The sequence below is a fragment of the Heterodontus francisci genome, unplaced genomic scaffold (genome assembly GCF_036365525.1).
Source record: "Heterodontus francisci isolate sHetFra1 unplaced genomic scaffold, sHetFra1.hap1 HAP1_SCAFFOLD_59, whole genome shotgun sequence".
Taxonomy (NCBI): domain Eukaryota; kingdom Metazoa; phylum Chordata; class Chondrichthyes; order Heterodontiformes; family Heterodontidae; genus Heterodontus; species Heterodontus francisci.
In genome coordinates this window covers 10,291,705-10,305,350 of record NW_027140758.1, presented here as the reverse complement: position 1 = coordinate 10,305,350, position 13,646 = coordinate 10,291,705, and the positions used below count along the sequence as shown (strand labels likewise).

General features: G+C 47.4%; 2 non-coding genes and 1 pseudogene across 2 annotated transcripts; all 3 read left to right on the top strand.

Annotated features, from left to right (window-relative positions):
• Positions 1-718: 718 nt before the first annotated feature.
• trnap-cgg (transfer RNA proline (anticodon CGG)) lies at positions 719-807 on the top strand. Its single transcript is given in 2 exon segments — positions 719-754; positions 772-807. It is a non-coding gene; the product is annotated as a tRNA-Pro (tRNA).
• A 916-nt stretch (positions 808-1,723) lies between these two features.
• trnaf-gaa (transfer RNA phenylalanine (anticodon GAA)) lies at positions 1,724-1,796 on the top strand. The gene has a single exon. It is a non-coding gene; the product is annotated as a tRNA-Phe (tRNA).
• Positions 1,797-4,093: 2,297 nt separating this feature from the next.
• Positions 4,094-4,202, top strand: LOC137360614 (U2 spliceosomal RNA; annotated as a pseudogene).
• The last annotated feature ends 9,444 nt before the right edge of the window (positions 4,203-13,646 follow it).

Genomic DNA, 13,646 nt, shown 5'->3' with positions numbered 1-13,646 from the left:
TTATTTAAAAAAAGAGGCAGAAATTAAACAGCGAATTATATACCGGTTAGCCTGACATCAGTCGTGGGGAAAATGCTGGAGTCCATTATAAAAGATGTAATAGCAGAGTGCAATAATAACTCGTCTCCACTCCTAGTATTTCTAAATCCCACACATTCACGATAATGTGAACAATTATTTCCTGTTGTGTCTCTCTCAGATTTGTAAACTTCACTGTATTGGAGTGAGGTGACATCTACTGGCGGGAAGCAAGAACTGCAATTAAGCAGCAGAAACTCCACAGTCTGTCAGGGTTAAAGAAACATTGCAATGTGAGGAAACAGCGAAGTGGTTTGATTGGGTAGATGGAGACATGATTCCACTTGTGGTGGTGTCTGAAGCAAAGGCCAGAAGTACAACATTGTCATTAATAAAAGAAATGAGGAATTCATGAAAAATGTAGTAACGTAGTGAATGGTTAGAATGTGGATAGAATAGAAAGTGAGATTGGATGGACAGAAGCAGTCTGAAAGGATGGCTGAAACAAAAGGTGAGTGCCCTGAAACGTTAACTGTGTTTCTCACAGCACAGATGCTGCCAGAGCTGCTGAACATTTCCAGCACTTTCTGTTTTTATTTCCGCATTTACAGGATGTTGCTTTGATCTGAAGAAAAATGGATGATTGGCTAGAGGGTTCCAGTGAAATTCCACAGCAGCTAATAAAGTTTTACTTGTCAGTGGCTCGTTGGTCTAGGGGTATGATTCTCGCTTCGGGAGTGTGGTTAATTAACATGCGAGAGATCCCGGGTTCAAGTCCCGGACGAGCCCTGGTCTGCTGGCATTTTTAGATTAAGGTTATCTATTGGTTTCAGCCTTGCAGAAGGTGGAATTGACTTCCAAACGGAGCTGGCTTGAGGACCAGACAACTGGATTCAAAGAGCTTGTCGACAAAATTGCAATTAACTAAATGTACAGATAGCCAAGTGGGAATATAAAGTTGTTGCTGTAATTGTGACCTGACTCCAAAAACAACAGGACTGGGTTCTGGACTGGAATGGAATGGAATTCTTCAGTGTTTCTGTTGTTTGGCTTGCATTGACTCATCGATTTTCTTGTTTTTCACTTTGTCGATGCCTTTGAATAATTGTGGATCCTTCTTCAGGGTGTCTTCTTTCACCAGGTAGTTCTGACCTCTGATGATGTTGATTGTAATCAGCTTCAACTCGCTGAAAGTTTTGGAAGTGAGCAGATTTCCTTTGCTTGAGTCTACAACATGGAACTCAGTCTGACATGTGGACCCATGGGAGGATTTGAATGCCACCCCTGCGTTGGAGTTGCATCCATCCAATAAGAGACCGAGTAGAAGTGACAGTTCTGTCAGTCGAATATGAGACTTTTAATGGCAGGGTTGTGAGTTTGAGTGCCATTCTGTTTTTCCCTTTTTTAAGGCTTCATGAGCAGAGAGTACAGGGAGTGTTTGAAATGAGCAAGTCTCGCTTTGATTCAGGGCTCTAACCTCTCAGCAGCATCTCACTATGATAGATTGAATTTGATCTCATTTCATTCTCAGCTCGGGGTCTGTGCGGCTCAGTGGCACTTCTGGCTGTCTCCCGCTTCACAATCCATCAGTACTGAGAAAGCAATGGGGAATATTACTCACATGTTGTGTTCTTTAATTTTTTGGAAAACTTGAATGTATGTATTTTCTTCCACAACAAGGACACCAAGCCACTGTTAATGTAGGGCTGAAATAGCTCAGTTGGGAGAGCGTTAAACTGAAGATTTAAAAGACCCTGGTTCAATCCCGGGTTTCAGCAATTTTGCTTCCTTTGCGTCCCTTGCCTTGGTTCAGATTTTCCGGTTGCACAATTTACTTTGAAATTATATACCAAGCACCAGTGGATTGAATTTGAGAAACTACACAGAGTCATTTACAGCACAGAAGGTGGTCGTTTGTCCTAATCACGTCCATGCTGGCTCTCCCCGGAGCAATCTAGTCAGTTCCACTCACCAGCTCGATCCCTTTCCTCCTGCAAGTTTCTTTCCTTCAAGTTTCCATCCAATTTCCTTTTCAAATCATTGATTGTCTCTGCTTCCACCACACTCGTGGGCCAAGTCATTACCACCCACAACAAAAGAAAGTTCCACCTCATCAAGGATGGGAAATACTTACATCTTCTATATTTGCTTATTCTCTATTTCTATGAGAATAGACTGGCAGTCAACATGAAAGGAAACCCAAAAATCTTCGAGCAGCATGTAAATGATAAGTGGGTAGTAAGAGGTTGAGTCGGGCCTATTAGGGACAAAAAGGATAATATAAGCTTCGAGGTGCAGGGCAATGTTAATCTACTTAATGAGTACTTTGTATCAGTGATCACTAAGGAAGTGGAATTTGACAAAATATCAGTCGAAGTGAAGAGAGTAGAGTCAATGGAGAGGGTACAAATTGAGAGAGGGAGGTACTAAAAAGGCTGGCTGTGCTTAGGGTAGATAAATCACCTGGTCTGGATGGCTGGCATCCCAGGTTGCGAAAGGAAATGCGGATGCAGATAATGGAAGTGTTTGCCATAATCTTCCAATCTTCCCTGGATACGGGGGAGGTGGCAGGAGGAAACAGTGGCAAATGCGACGCCCTTATTCAAGAAAGGGTGTAAGGACAGTCCGGCTAACTACAGGCGAGTTAGATTAACAGCAGCGCTGGGTAAGGTTTTAGAAAGAATAATCAGGGTAAAAAATCAACAGTCACTTGGAGAGGTTTGAGTTAATTAAGGAGAGTGAGCATGGATTTATAAATGGGTGTTCATGCTTGACTAATCGAACTGCATTTTTTGATGAGCTAACAGAGCAGCTTGCTAAAGGGAATGCAGTGGATGTTGTTTATATGGATTTTAAGGAAGCGTTTGACAAGGTACCACATAAAAGTGGGGTTAACAAAATTGAGGTTCGTGGGATAGGAGGGTCAGTGTCCAATTGGATAGAAAATTGGTTTAAGGACAGAAAACAGGGAGTCTTATTAAATGATTCTTTGTCAGACTGGAGGCTAGTCGACAGTGGTGTTCCCCAAGGGTCAGTGCTAGAACCACTGCTTTTTTTGCTAAAGATAAATGACTTGGATCTTGGAATATTGAGTAGAATCTCAAAATATCCCGATGACAACAAACTTGGAGGAGTGGCAAACAGTGAGGATGATATGAACTGCCTGCAACAGGACAATGATAGGCTATCAGAATGGGCAGACAGGTGGCAGATGGAATTTAATAGTGACAAGTGTGAGGTGATGTATTTTGGCATAAGGAATAGGGAGAGGCAATATTTACTTAATGGCAAGTTCTGAAGTGTGTGTTGGAATAGAGGGACTTGGGGTTCATGTGCATCAATCTTTGAAGGTGGCAAGACATATTGTGAGAGTGGTTAGCAAAGCATATGGGATCTTGGGCTTGAAAAAAAGAGGCATTGAGTACAAAGCAGGGAAGTTATGCTGAACCATTATAAAGCTCTGGTTCGGCCCCAGTTGGAGTGTTGCTTCCAGTTTTGCTTACCACACTTAAGAAAGAATGTGAGCGTCCTTGAGACGATGCAGAGGAAATTCACCAGAATGGATCCAGGGATGGAGGGTTTTAGTTACAAGGTTAGGTTGGAAAAGCTAGGTTTGTTCTACCTGCATCAAAGGAGAGTGAGGGGAGAATTGATAGATGTGTTTTCGGCTATGACAGTTTTAAATAAGTTGGCAAGGAAACATTGTTCCCGTTAACTATTGGCACAAGGACTAGGGGACACAGATTGAAGGTTTTGGACAGGAGGTACAGGGGGAATGTGCGCAAGAACTTTCTTACACTGATTGGTGATGATCTGTAACTCGCTGCCCACGAGGGCGGTGGAAATGGAGACAATCGAGGATTACAAAAGGAATTTGAATGGGCACTTGAAGGAAATAATTTTACAGGGCTATGGGGATCGAGCAGACAAGTAATAACTCGTCTCCACTCCTAGTATTTCTAAATCCCACACATTCACTATAATGTGAACAATTCTTTCCTGTTGTGTCTTTCTCAGATTTGTAAACTTCACTGTATTGGAGTGAAGTGACATCTACTGGCAAGAAACATGAACTGCCGCATCTCGGCCTTTTGGCTAAGATCAAGTGTAGTATCTGTTCTTATCAGTGCTTATTTGATTGAGAAGAGACCATGATCATTGCCTTTTGATCCTGGGGAAGCTTTGAGTCAAATGGCTATAACCAATTTTCGAGCTTCGGGCCAGGGAGTGCGCAACACCGTTCGGGTGGTCGTGAAGGACAAGGAAGGAGATGCACCGGTCGATCGCACCTTCTTCATCAAGAAAATTCTCTTCGATTGCTGCGGATTTCAAGCGACGGACGTCTTCGGCCTCCAGGATTTCCCCAGCAGTGGATACTTCGACGTGACGTTCCGGAACGTGGCGGGATGCATCAAGTTCCTGAAGGCGTTCAAGGAGAAAGGGGACCGGGCGCCACTGTCGATCCTCACAGCGGAGCCGCTCTTCACGCTTCCGTCACAACGGGACTGGGTGGTGACGATTCACCTCTACAACCCCCATGTTCCGGTGGTGGATGTACCCACCTTTCTCGCCTGGTACATCGAGGTGGCCGGCAGCAGCACTGATGTCAAGGACCACTTTGGGATCTGGACCAGCAAGCGGCAGGTCAAGGTGACCTTGAAGGTAGATGCCAGTGGAGCCATCATCCACCCTCCCTCCAGCTTCGCTATCGGGGGAAGTCGAGGCTTCTTGGTCTATGCTGGGCAGCCCAGAGTTTGCCACACCTGTGGCAAATCTGGTCACACGGCAGCCAACTGCAGCACGGTTGTTTGCAAGAACTGCAAGGAGGAAGGCCATCAGACCAAGGACTGTAAGCAGACCAAGTGTTGCAACTTGTGCGCTGCGGCAGGCCATCTCTACAAGACCTGCCCCAAACGTTGCCTCAGCTATGCTCAGGCGGCAAGGTCCAAGGATAGGCCGGGAGAAGGTTCGACGAAGGCGTCCGCTGTTCGAAAGGAGACCAGCAGCTTTCTCCGCAGTGAGGAACTTCAACATGAGAAGGAAGGGGAGGCAGCTGAAACCAACGACCCAGCACCTACCTAGCGCCCGGAAACCCCTCCTCCACAGACAGAATCGATGGAGGAGGAGGCAGCAGATGGACAAACAGGTCAGTGGCAAGTGGTCCAAAGGAAAACCACAAAGAAAAAACATCCCAAAGCCACCACCCAAACCAGTGGCAAGAGGAGGCTCTCTTCTGAATCAGACTGCAACAACTCCTCTTCACTGGACGGGGAAATGCTGGAACGACAGCCCCTTCAAAAGAGGCGGCAGAACTCCGAGATGGATGATAAAGCATCCCAGCCCCCGGGCACTGGAAGCTGTGAGGGGCCCGGCGTGCCCCAACCCAATGCCCCACACGTAACGAAGTGGCCAACGCATCTCAGCTCTGCGACACCGGGAGCAAAGACACGTCTGGCGCACCTGAGCTCCTGGAGACCGGGAGCTGTGATGTTTTCGAGGAGGAACAGATGGAAGCAGCTGAGGACAACCCAATCCTCTCTGCCTACAAGACCCCACCCCCCCCGATGTCACCCGAGCGGCACAAACCCTGCATGAAAAATCAGGAGGGGTTTCTGAGCCCAACCAACGTGAAACTGCTTGCGCACACGATGGGTATGCAGGAACATCCAGAAGGGGAAGGACTGGGACTAGCGAGGACAAATGGTATGGGAAGCAACAACTAATTTTTCGTAAAAAATGGGTGCAAGAATTGCTTCCATTAATGTGCGTAGCATTAAATCGACTACGTGATGTGTTTCAACCTTGGATTACCTTGCCAAGGTCAAAGCTGACCTACTGTTTCTGCAGGAGTGTGGAATACCACACCTCAGCACCTACAGGCAGTGGTCGCGATGGTGGTCCCACGGGCCATCGATCTGGTCGGGGGGAAATGACTGCCGTTCCTCCGGCCTGGGTATTCTGCTGCGGGGAGGTAACTTCACCATCTCCGAAGTTAAGGAGGTGGTGGGCGGCCGCCTCCTCGTAGCAGACGTGATGTACAACAACGTTCCGCTCCGGTTGATCAACGTGTACGCCCCGGGACAACGCAGCGAGCGGCTGACCGTCTTCCAGCAGCTCCCACTGCTGCTGGCGACGTCCAGGCCGGTCATCCTAGGCGGTGACTTCAACTGCATCATCGATGCGGCTGGACGATCCGGCAGTGACGACAGCAAACTGGACGCTACGTCCAGATTCCTAATAGAAACAGTTAAGGATGCCAAACTGCACGACGTCTTCAGCAAACCTGCAGACGGAGCGCAGCGCAGATACACATGGTCAAGATCGGACGGTTCTGCCCGTTCCAGGATTGACTTCCTGTTTGTGTCCCGTGCTGTCACGGTCGGATCCACCGACGTCAAGCCGGTGTTCTTCTCCGACCACTGCCTCTTACTGGCCGACTGTCACTTACAGGACGACCAGCGGGTTGGCAGAGGGACGTGGAAGCTCAATGCGACACTGCTGATCCCGGAGAACGTTGAGGAACTCAAAAGGGATTACAAAGGTTGGAGGACCGTGAAACCCCTCTTTGAGTCTCCATTTCACTGGTGGGAAGCGATTAAGGAGAACATCAAGAGGTTCTTCATCCACAAAGGTGTTCAGAAGGCGAGAGAGAGACAGAGGGAACTGTCCCGACTCCAGAAAATTATGCAAAATCTACTCCGGTTGCAGTCAATGGGGGTCGAGGTCAAGGAGGACCTCCAAGAGGTGAAGAGCCAGCAGGCCTCGCTCTTTGCCAAGGAGGCCTCCTGGATCATCTTCCGGTCCAGAGTCCGCTCCATCGAGCAGGATGAGACGTGCTCGCGTTACTTCTTCCAAAAGGTACACGGAGAGAGCTCTGTTATCAGCAGCCTGAAGGAAGAAGATGGCTCGGTAACGTCTTCGCAGTCCGACATACTAAGGATCAGCAAATCCTTTTATGCTGGGCTGTATGACGCGAAGCCCACAGACAGCAGAGCTTCCCAGTCCTTCCTGTCATCTATCACAGAGGTCCTAGATGACAGCAGGAGGGAGAGACTGGACAAGCCGCTAACTCTGGAGGAGCTGACAAAGGCCGTCGAGTCTTTCGAGACGAGTAAAACCCCCGGGAGCGACGGCTTACTGGTCGAGTTGTACTCGGCCCTGTGGGACTGGGTCGGCCCGGACCTGCTGGAAGTATACGAGAGTATGCTCCTGGCCGGCAGCATGTCAGAATCCATGAGAAAAGGCATCATCACCCTCATTTACAAGCAGAAGGGGGAGAGGGCAGAAATCAGAAATTGGCGGCCCATCTCACTGCTTAATGTTGATAACAAGATTCTGTCCAAAGTCATAGCCAGTCGAGTCAAGTCTGCTCTGGAGTTGGTGATTCACCCCGATCAGACCTGTACTGTACCCGGCAGGAAGATCTCTGATAGTCTCGCGCTACTCAGGGATACGATCGCCTACGTACGGGACAGGAGGGTGGACACCTGCCTCATCAGCCTGGACCAGGAGAAGGCTTTTGACAGGATATCGCACACCTACATGATGGACGTGCTTTCCAAAATGGGGTTTGGGGAGGGAATCTGCAATTGGATCCAACTGCTCTACACAAACATCAGTAGCGCAGTCTCAATCAACGGGTGGGAATCTGAAAGTTTCCCAATCAAATCTGGAGTCAGACAGGGCTGTCCTCTGTCCCCGGTCTTGTTTGTTTGCTGTATTGAACCCTTTGCTGAGTCTATTAGGAAGGATGCGAGCATAAGAGGGGTGACAATCCCAGGCAGCGGAGGAACTCAGGTCAAAACCTCCCTGTACATGGATGACGTCGCCGTCTTCTGCTCGAATCCGCTGTCCGTGCGCAGACTGATGAGCATCTGCGACCAGTTCGAACTGGCCTCGGGAGCCAAAGTTAACCACGGCAAGAGCGAGGCCATGTTCTTTGGGAACTGGGCTGACCGATCCTTTGTCCCCTTCACCGTCAGGTCAGATTACCTGAAGGTGCTGGGGATATGGTTCGGAAGGGCCGGGGCGTGCACCAAAACATGGGAGGAGCGAGTAGCCAAGGTACGACAAAAGTTGGGCATGTGGGGGCAGCGATCTCTCTCCATTGTGGGTAAGAACCTGGTCATCAGGTGCGAGGCACTCACGTTGTTGCTCTACGTGGCGCAGGTCTGTCCCATACCCCACTCCTGCGCCGTGGCAGTCACCCGAGCCATTTTCAGCTTCGTCTGGGGATCTAAAATGGACCGGGTCCGGAGGGACACGATGTTCAAATCTCTGGACAAGGGCGGGAAAAATGCACCCAACGTGGCCCTCATCCTGATGACCACCTTCGTGTGCGGCTGCATCAAGCTGTGTGTAAATCCCCAGTACGCAAACTCCAAGTGTCACTCCGTGCTGAGGTTCTATCTGTCCCCGGTGTTGCGAAGGATGGGCCTGGTCACATTGCCGCGGAACGCTCCGTGCAGTTGGGCCGTGCCGTACCACCTATCCTTCGTGGAGCAGTTTCTGAGGGAAAACACGTTTGACTACCGGTCCATCAGGCAGTGGTCTGCACGGAATGTCCTCAAGGCCCTACGGGTAAAGGAAACGGTGGATCCTGTCAGATGGTTCCCCGAGCAGACCGTCAAAGTCATTTGGCGGAATGCCTCAGCACCAGAACTTTCAAACAAGCACCAAGACGTAGCTTGGCTGGTGGTGAGAAGGGCCCTCCCCGTCAGATCCTTCATGCACACCCGAAGTCTCGCCCCCTCCGCACAGTGCCCCCGCGTTGGCTGTGGTGGGGAAGAGACGGTCGCACACCTCCTCCTGGAATGTGCCTTTGCAAAGCAGGTGTGGAAAGAGATGCAGTGGGTTTTGTCAAGGTTCATCCCAAGCAGCTCTGTAACACAGGAGTCTGTGCTCTGCGGGCTGTTCCCACGGACGCACACCGAGACAAACATCAACTGCTGCTGGAGGACTATCAATTCGGTGAAAGACGCCCTTTGGTCTGCCCGAAACTTGCTGGTCTTCCAGCGCAAAGAGTTGTCCACCACCGAATGTTGCAGACTGGCACATTCCAAGGTCCAGGACTACGTGCTGAGGGACGCACTAAAGCTTGGGGCAGCCGCAGCAAAGGCTCAATGGGGAAAGGCCACAGTGTAAGGTTCCCCCACCAAGCTGGACTGAGGGGCTGGATCCATGGGAAATCCCTCGAACTGTATCGTTAATATTCTCAATTGCTGTAAATGTAAAACTGTAATTGACATGACAATTGTGAAACGGAAGGGTTGGAAGAAACTCATGACAGTATTGAAGGAAACTGATCTCCCTTGCAATGTTTGTATTTTTTGGTGCTGTTTGGAAACTGTTTGGCAATGTAATTTTTACAGATTTTTATGAATAAAGTATATTTTGGAAATACAAAAAAGAACTGCCGTGATGAGATCAGCCATGATTGTATTGAATGGCAGAGCAGGCTCGAGTGGCTCACTTGCCGACTCCGGCTCCTCGTTCTTATGTTCATAGAATCATACAGCACTGAAGGAGGCCATTCGGCCCCATTGTGCCTCTGCTGACTCTCTGACAAAAAGATGCAATTAGTCCAACCCCGTGCCTATTTCCCCATAATCCTGGAGAATTTCACTTTGAAATATTTGTCCAATTCCTTTATGAAAGTTATAATTGAATCTGTTTCCACCACCCTGTCAGACAATTCATTCCAAATCCGAATCAGTTACTGGGTAAAACGATCTCTCCTCACCTCCCCTTGACATCTTTGGCCAATTATTTTAAATCTGTGTCCTCTGGTTACTGACCCCCAGGACAGTGGAAACAGTTTCTCCCTCTCTACCCTCTGAAAATCCTTCATGATTCTGAGCACCTCTATTAAATCTTCCCTTAACCTTCTCTACTCTGAGGAGAACAATCCCAGCTTCACCAGCCTGTCCAGAGAACTGACACCCCTCATCTCTGGTATCATTCTCGTAAATCTCCTCTGAACTGTCTCAGAAGCTTTGATGTCCTTTCTAAAGCCTGGTGCCCAGAACTGGACACATTACTCGAGCTGAGATCGAGCCAGCGACGCCCACATCCCACGAACGAATAAAAAAACGCTCCCGTACCAGTCCCCAATTCTTAAGCATTTATCGACGCTCCCTGCCCAGTCCCCAAATCTTATTCATTTAGAAACGCTCCCTGCCCAGTCTCCAACTCTTATTCAATTATAGACACTCCCTGCCCAGTCCCCAATTCTTATCCATTTACAGACGCTTCCTGACCAGTACCCAAATCTTATTCATTTAGAGACGCTCCCTGCCCAGTCCCCCAATTCTTATCCATTTGCAGACGCTCCCTGCCCAGTCCCCAATTCTTATCCATTTACAGACGCTCCCTGACCAGTACCCAAATTTTATTCATTTAGAGACGCTCCCTGCCCAGTCCCCAATTCTTATCCATTTATAGACGCCGTTTCGGGAAGCCTCACCGGGTAAAGCTTCACCATCGCCATCTGCAGGGATACAGATGGGATTGTTCCATCTTATTGTGGCCCTGAGGCCCTGCTCCAGCTGTGTGAGCCCGCAAAGTCTTCTCGCACTTTGTGAATATCCCGCTCCAACTCCGAACCCGCAGCTCGAGCTGCTGACAAAGCTCTCTACCGCGCCTGCGCGCCCCGCTCCTGTCACAGATCGGGCGGATTCTAGGCCGCTGAGAATTCTGGGTATCACACCTGTCATTAATGCTCTTATTTCAGCTGAAAGGTTTTATTACGTACATTTCATGTCCTGGAATCGTCGTGAGTGTTTTCTTTTGCACCTGTCAGTGCCTGGGAGGATAGAGTCAGCTTCACTTTGTAGCCATGAGTTTCTGGTGTGAGAAAGTGGTGTTTAACTCAGTATATTTCAGTTTTTGGTCTGTGACTGTGGGTATTATTCAATACCTGTTTGTTTCTGCTATTGCTCTGTGAGTTTCACCACATATCTTTCAACAACTTGTATGTGAGCATCAGCTTTTGTCGAGATCTATCAGTTTCTGAGAAGTGAGAAAGGGTTTGATTCTATCCCTATCAGTTTCTGTTACATGCATGTGTCTTTAATCTGCACCTCCTCTGAGTGTGTCTTCGTCTCTGTACTTGTAGGTGAATATGTGTTTTGCTTTGTATCTCTCAGTCTTTGAAGTGTGAGCCTGGGTTTGTACCTAATTTCCTTTGTACCTTGCAGTTGGGATATGAAAGAAAGAATTTTACACGTTACCTGCCAACTGCTGCTACGTGACTGTGGGTTTCACACTGTATCTGACAATTTCTTGTCTGGTAATGCGAAGTTTACAGAGTACCTGTCACTTTCTAGTCCAGGACTGATTGGTTTTACTCTGTCCCTAGCATTCGCTGGTATGTTAGTGTGGGGTTTACATTGTACCTGTCAGTTTCTTGTATGTGAGTGTTGATTTCACTCTGAAAAGAATCATAGATCATAGAATAGTTACAGAACAAAAGGAAGCCATTCAGCTCATTGTGCTTGTGCTGCTTCTCTGCACGAGCAACTCAGCTCATGCCACAGACTCATGTATTCCATGAAAACATGCAATTTTTTTCACTTCAGATAATTATTTTATACCATTTTGAAAACCATGGTTGAATCAGCCTCCATCACACTCTCAAACAGTGCATATCAGATCTTAACCACTCGCTGTGCAAAAGAAGTTTTTCCTCATGTTGCCTTTGGTTCTTTGGCCATTCACCTTAAATTGGTGTCCTCTGGTTACAGAGCCGTGAATAATATTCCCCATTGCTTTCTCAGCACTGATGGATTGTGAAGCGGGAGATGGCCAGAAGTTCCACTGAGCCGCACTGACCCCGAGCTGGGAATGAAATGAGATGAAGTTCAATCTTTCACAGCGAGATGCTGCAGAGAGATAAGAGTCCTGAATCAAAGTGAGACTTTCTCATACTTTTGCTGAATTTCATTTCAAACACTCCTTGTACTCTCTGCTAATGAAGCCTTAAAAAAGGGAAAAACAAAATGGCACTCAAACTCACCACCCTGAAATTAAAAGTTTCATGTTTGACTGACTGAACTGTCACTTCTACTCGGTCTCTTATTGGATGGATGCAACTGTATTCTTCAACGCAGGGGTGGCATTCAAATCCTCCCATGGGTCCACATGTCAGACTGAGTTCCATGTTGTAGATTCAAGCAAAGGAAATCTGTTCAGTTCCAAAACTATCAGCGAAATTGAAGCTCATTACAATCATCATCATCAGAGGTCAGAACTACCTGGTGAAAGAAGACAATCTGAAGAAGGATCCACAATTATTCAAAGGCATCGACAAAGTGAAAAACAAGAAAATCGATGAGTCAATGCAAGCCAAACAACAGAAACACTGAAGAATTCCATTCCATTCCAGTCCAGAACCCAGTCCTGTTGTTTTTGGAGTCAGGTCACAATTACTGCAACAACTTTATATTCCTACTTGGCTATCTGTACATTTAGTTAATCAAGCTCTTTGAATCCAGCTTTCTGGTCCTCAAGCAGGCTCCATATGGAAATCAATTCCGCCTTCTGCAAGGCTGAAACCAATCAATGACCTTAAACTAAAAATGCCAAAGAAGAAGGGCTTGTCTAGGATTTGAACCCAGGATCTCTCACACATTAATTAATCACTCACCCTAAGCAAGAATCATACCCCTAGATCAACATGCCGCTGATATCAGAACTTCCTTTTAGCTCCTGTGGAATTTCACTGGCAGCCAAAGCCGATCATCCATTTTTTTTTCAGAGCAAAGCAACATCCTGCAAATTCTGAAATAAAAACAGAAAGTGTTGGAAATGTTCAGAAACTCTGGCAGCATCTGTGGAGAGAGAAACAAAGTTAACCTTTCAGGGCGTTTACCTTTTGTTTGAGCCATCCTTTCACACTGCTTCTATCCACCCAATCTCACTTTCTATTTTATCTAGATTCCACCCACTCACTACTTAAATACATTTATCATGAATTCCTCATATCTTTTAATAATGACAATTTTATATTTCTGGCCTTTGCTTTGGACTCCACCACAAGTGGAATCATGTCTCCACCAACCCAATCAAACCCATTCACTATTTCCTCACATTGCAATGTTTCTTTCACCCTGACAGACGATGGAATTTCTGCTGCTTGATTGCAGTTCTTGCTTCCTGCCAGTAGATGTCACCTCACTCCAGTGCAGTGAAGGTGACAAATCTGAGAGCACACAACAAGAAGTAATTGTTCACGTTGTTCATTGTTCAGTGAACAGGTCCCTCTATTCCTGCACACTCTTTAGAACTGTGCCATTAAGTATATATTGCCTCTCCCTATTCCTTCTGCTAAAATGCATCACCTCACACTAGTCGCTATTAAAATCCATCTGCACCTGTCTGCCCATTCTGCCAGCCTATCACTGTCTTGTTGCAGGTGGTTCATTTCATCCTCACTGTTTGCCACTTCTCCAAGTTTGGTGTTATCGGCATATTTTGAGATTCTACTCTATATTCCAAGATCCAAGTCATTTATCTGTAGCAAATAAAAAGCAGTGGTTCCAGCAGTGACCCTTGGGGAACAGCACTGTAGACAACCTTCCAGTCTGAGAATGAATCATTTATTACGACTTGCTGTTTTCTGTCCTTAA